The sequence below is a fragment of the Neodiprion fabricii genome, chromosome 3 (assembly GCF_021155785.1).
Source record: "Neodiprion fabricii isolate iyNeoFabr1 chromosome 3, iyNeoFabr1.1, whole genome shotgun sequence".
NCBI classification, from domain to species: domain Eukaryota; kingdom Metazoa; phylum Arthropoda; class Insecta; order Hymenoptera; family Diprionidae; genus Neodiprion; species Neodiprion fabricii.
The window spans coordinates 27449345-27454878 of record NC_060241.1 but is presented as its reverse complement, the minus strand read 5'-3'; the positions used below and the strand labels follow the sequence as shown (position 1 = coordinate 27454878).

General features: G+C 40.7%; 1 long non-coding RNA gene across 1 annotated transcript; it reads right to left on the bottom strand.

Annotated features, from left to right (window-relative positions):
* Positions 1–3255: 3255 nt before the first annotated feature.
* On the bottom strand, positions 3256–5246 carry LOC124177187. Its single transcript, XR_006869546.1, has 3 exons — positions 4993–5246; positions 4539–4775; positions 3256–3891 (listed from the first exon to the last, which is right to left on the bottom strand). It is a non-coding gene; the product is annotated as an uncharacterized LOC124177187 (long non-coding RNA).
* Between the last annotated feature and the right edge of the window lie 288 nt (positions 5247–5534).

Genomic DNA, 5534 nt, shown 5'->3' with positions numbered 1-5534 from the left:
TAATATGCCAGGTTCGATTAAACAGTGACTATTTTATGTAAATCTGATAAATAAAATATCCCTCGATGCGGGTGCTGCAGAAATCGTATACAAATATATTCAGGTCGTGTACATCTTTAAAGATAGGTCCTAATCCTCAAGCGGATCGGATCGAATCACCTTCTTTTTTTTTTTCATCCAACCCTGATTCGAGTTTGGTAGGTCTAAATAGTTTAGGGACTCTTGCTGCTCTTGAAAAACTCATGGCGCGACGGTGTCGCTCCGTAATCTATCTGTTTCATACATTGTTTCTTGTGAATATGTTTTTTTTTCCGTGTTATTCGACGAATTGAAAAAGTAAAATATGTCTTTTTCGAGTTATTCCAGTGCCAGCGAACCCTTTCGCCAGATATATAGGTATATAGGTATACGCGTCGCGCATTAGATGAGTTCGAGTTATTGAAACCTTCAGTATTGGAATTGTATTTATTCAGGAATATACGCTGGCAAATTCGAGGGTGCAAAACGTAAACACACACGCCGTTCTGAACATATTGAGATTTTCAACAGCCCCTGCAATTATTTCCATAGAGTTCCTCGATAAAGATCCAATTTTTTCAACCTCTTGTTTCTCTGGTTTTTCTCCGTTCAACCATTCCTGAGTTATTTGTAAAAATAAAAAAATAAAACAGCTAGAATTTCAAGAACTGGTCCTTTATAACTCAAAGTTTGATACAGCGTATGAGGTTTCCTGTTATTGACTGTAAACTACAACTTCTTGATGGTCAATAATTGGGTGTTCTGTAGATTTTTCTTCACATTACGCAGAAGCCATTTTACCTTTAAAAGAATGTAGGATCTCCATCAAATTTTTCATACAATTTTTTCTTCTTCTGAGTTATGAAATATATTCAAAGTTTGGGAAATGATAGGGCTTACGATTGTGCTGGTGGTTTAACTAAGAAAAGTTCGAAAATTTGTAACGGAAAAGCTCACGTATTTTCGATTAGTTTTCACTCGATTTGAATTTGGGATACGCTGCTGAATCAGACACTTTTTATATTCCATCATTAATTTTCCAAACTTTTCCTAGGCAACTCACAAGCACAATAAGCCTTATTATTTACCGGAGTTTGAAAAGATTTTATTTCCCAGATGAAGTAAGTATTGTGAAATGAGATTTACCATATTTGACGGAGGTCCGACATCTCTCTATAAAAACGGGACTGTGCAAGTATGACTCGCGCCTTGAGGTTTCCGGACAAACTTGATTATTTTTTTCTATGTGATATAACTAAGAATCAGCTATTTTCGGACTCTTTTCCTTACTCGTGCTGTGAGACCTTGCCTCCCTCTAAATTTCATGATTCTTGGTCAATGGGAAGTACGCTACAGATTTTTACGAGTGAGTTTGCGAGTATCAAACTATGTGACATGAATTTTTTACACATCCAAGGGATCGGACAACGCGTTGTTTGATATTAATTTCAACTTCATACCTTGACTCGTTCCTGAGAAAAAGCATCTCCACAGACGGATGGACAACGAAGTGAACCTGTAAGGGTACCGTTTTTCTCCTGTTGAGGTACGGAACCCTAAAAAAGCTGCTATGAACCATGAACTCGGATTAATAGAAAATGTGCTGATTCGATAGCGATATACTTATTGTTCTGTCTGAATTACACTGTCTAAAAAAAGAAAAAAGTGTAGCGAAAACGTAATATTCTTTGAGCAAAATGTCAATCACTCGTTTTATTCTAATCCCTTGAGTCTAACGAACATCGAAAAGGTATGTTGAAATTTTGTATTAGAGCCGTGAAGTAGAACACCCAGTATGACTGGGTATATTTATTCTCGGCATTATACCATACTCAAATTAGCTGTCAAAAACATGATATAAATTAATGAAACACCTTTCCGCAAGAAAACTCTTCAGGCTGCTGATGCTTGACAATAGGAGTTAATTGATTAATTATGGAATATAATTATTACGTTATAATGCCGGTACCTACCTGTGAGACCCTGGTTTCTCCTACTTATAGTAATAATAATGATGTAAACACAGGCACGCCGTCTTGTGCAGGCTCTAAAGTGGTTTTTTCAACGTCGTTTTCATTCACAAGGGTAATTAAAAACTTAGGTAGAGTTAGAATCGTCAACCGAATCGCTAGGTCAATTAAATACCATCATTTTCAAATTTTTAAGAAACTGGATACAACCTTTCAGAAAATATCGGTACTCGTCAAGATCCCGATCGTTGAAGTGCAATTTTTGACGATTGGAAAAGAATTGTAACACCTGCATTTTTTAGATCTTCACCGTCTTATATTCATTACCCGATTTACCCACGGAGAGATAATTATCCCTCCCTCGCTCTCTCTCGCTCTCTTGGTTTAAGACGTGGAATCTGCCCCCAATTACCTGAAGATAATTAGCTTAGAGTGCCCGTCGTTCGAAGAAAGATTCGTTTAATTTAACACGGGAGGAAATAAACCTCGTTCGCACATTATTTGCGTTCTTCTTCTTCTTCTTCTTCTTCTTCTTCTTCTTCTTCAATTTTCACGCAATACCTGCGGCGCAGTGGCTGCCAGCAGGTGAGACATAAATCATTTGATACGGAAAAATTAATCATTATAACGAGGAACTTTTTCATCAACAGTTGTTCTTTTTCTCTCGATATGTCCATCAAACGGAACTGCAGGACTGTATTAATGATGGTAACGAAAATATAGGCGCACGTATTTAATGCTGCCGAGCTTTTGTTATCGGAAATCAGTTATCAACTGTCTAGAATAATAACAATCGGTAGCGAACAGGAACACGATAATGTCCGCGGTGGTGCAATTCATACAATACAAACCGAAACCCTGGGACCATATCCATAATCACAATAACACGTCTGATCGGATTTACATATTGCATAAAGCACGGTAGAACAAAAACGTAATCGAGGCGTACCTAAATTCAGTTATTATTATTCTAAAAACGTATTGGTATTTCTGGCCAGCCCAGCTATTGGATATACGATATTTCGCAAGCTCAGCTCGAAATCATTTTTTCGCTTCCGCCTCGTCGCATTGTCAACCCTCTGTCACAAATTGCAAATCGATGCTACATTTCGTTCCAAGATATCGTATTCGCGAATGTAAAAAGAAACCCATATAGTCGATCCCCCGATATCCGTATATCTAACTTATGTGTAGCATATAACACTACAGAATATAATATCCACGCCATTCAGCGGTACCATAATTTTTTCTACCTATTTCGTTTCAATTTATAGACCGGAAAATTTTTATTAATACACAACCGCAATAAACGATAACTCATACAGTCAACATTAGCCCTATAATTCACATAAATTGGACAACAACGTCAATTGCAGATCTCTGTAAGCAGCGTTCGAATGTTCAATTTCAGGTCTGACAATTTGCTCCGTTCGACGTGGCTCCCTGTGGGCTCGATAATTTAAAACCTCTTCAAATTTTTCACCCTTACATTCGACCCCACCTGTCGCTGTCCCCGCCTATTGTTGCCTTCTGATTGTGATATCGTAACATGCGAAGACAAGGTAGAAGCTCCGTGGATGAAGGTTATCCGACGTTCCGGCAGAAGGGTCGGTATTCCTTTCGATTGAAAACCAAGACGCGGCCAACGTTGCAGGGCCCTTGCTGACCTTCTTTGTAGCATCGACCATTCGGCGGCCAGTACACGAGACCACCGGGACATTGGGACGAAACTCGGATGTAATCTATTTGGTCGGGAAAGTAGACGAAATCCATACTGAGGCGACGCGGTGCGCAGTTACCGTATGCGAGAAACACCGAGAGAATGAGGAGGCAGGAAAGCAACCTTATCCGCATCATCGATCCTCGGTATCTCTTTCGAGCTTTTTCGGCTGTGGGTAACAATCTGCAATTTCAAACAACGCCGCGCTGGTAAAAGTGTCGGAATATTTTCGAGCTCAGCTGTAAATCTAACAGGGACCATTTTCATCAATTCCATCGGAGTTACGAAATGTTTTTCGGAAAAACAAATTGAAATTAAAAACACACTGAATTTTCATTGAAATTGATCAAAGAAGCAACTTCGGTCTAGATGGAAATCATCTCGAAGTAGGGGTTGAAAGTTTCAGTTTTTAAAAAATTATGATTCGTCGGTTCGAAAGGATTATGACTTACATAAATTAGTTATACACTGACTGAAAATCCTTCAAAATCTGTATTTTATATTTTGTTAACAGAATTTAATTCTTCTCGTCAGGCGAAAAATTGGTCCGTCAACGCGTAGAATACAGCTGAATTTTCGATTGTGTTTATTTTATTACATTTTCAAGTAAATTCCATTCATTCATAATTTGCAGACGATTTCAATTAAATGGAAAAATTCTCGACATTATACCGATGGCGCAGTATTAAATTCCAACTAGATAATCAGCGTGTCGTACAATCCCGTCGAATGTTCGCCACGGTTCAGAAATTACGTAAAAAGAAAAAAAACAAAGCCAACAATTTTTTAATTATCCGCCTGTCAGGCGAAGGATAAACAACGATAATTACCTTAAGAATTTATATCCAGTCAGCTGAGTCGCTCAATGGCGATGATTGACTCGATGACGACCTTCGTGGCAATTGAAGAAACGTAAGAAATTTTCACGAATGCCGAACTCGCTTCCTTTCGCGATTCTTGAAAAATCGATAATTCGATGCACGCACGTATCTCGCGACAGAACTCAGCCGTCGTATATCGAAGGGACGAATAGGGAGTAGCAGGAAAGAAGCGTGGTCGTCGCACAGCTGAAATAAAAGCAGCAAATTGTGAAAAGAGTCTCGAAGAAGATCCGCGGGCGTGAATGGGTGGACGAGAGTCGTTCGTCCTTAGGGGGCCGGGGGATTCCTCCGAGATATCCTTTGTTCAAAGAAGACGGACAATGCGGCGAAACGGAAGACTAACGATCAGAGGGCGGAATCAAAGTGGCGGAGTGACTCTAACTAGCTGGTTACAGTTACCTACCCAGGTATATACGAGCACGGGATGAGGCGGTTTCTTGCCGCATTAAAAGTTTATCGGACACTAAGAGTCGCCTCGAGTTGAGCAGAGTGATCCGGGCGAACGGTGCGCCGGTGCCTTCAGGTGTAACACGCCGCAGGTTGACCGCCGGTGGCGGGAGAGGCGAGTCATTAAGTCAGCGATAAATTACCCACACGCGGTTACTTTGCGCCGTTCCCAAAGCTCGTGATAAACCTCTGATCCTTGACCGAAGGATGCGGCTTTGAACTCTCTGGCCGTAATTGGGATCGAGATCGCGATACGCGTTCGCCGGTCTGCATACCTGCAAGGACAGGCGACGAAGGATTCCTCTCTGCGACAGAATTCCGTAAGTAGATCAGGAACGTTTTAATAAAACTCTCGGCTGTGTCCCAGTTCCTTTGTGAGACATTGGCGGATTGTGCAACTCTTTCCGTCGTTGTTTAACCGCGAAGGAGGGACGAGGACAGCCGTGGAGAGAGATTGGCCTCCTGGTCATCAGCGGCGGGCACCAAGGAGAAACGCCA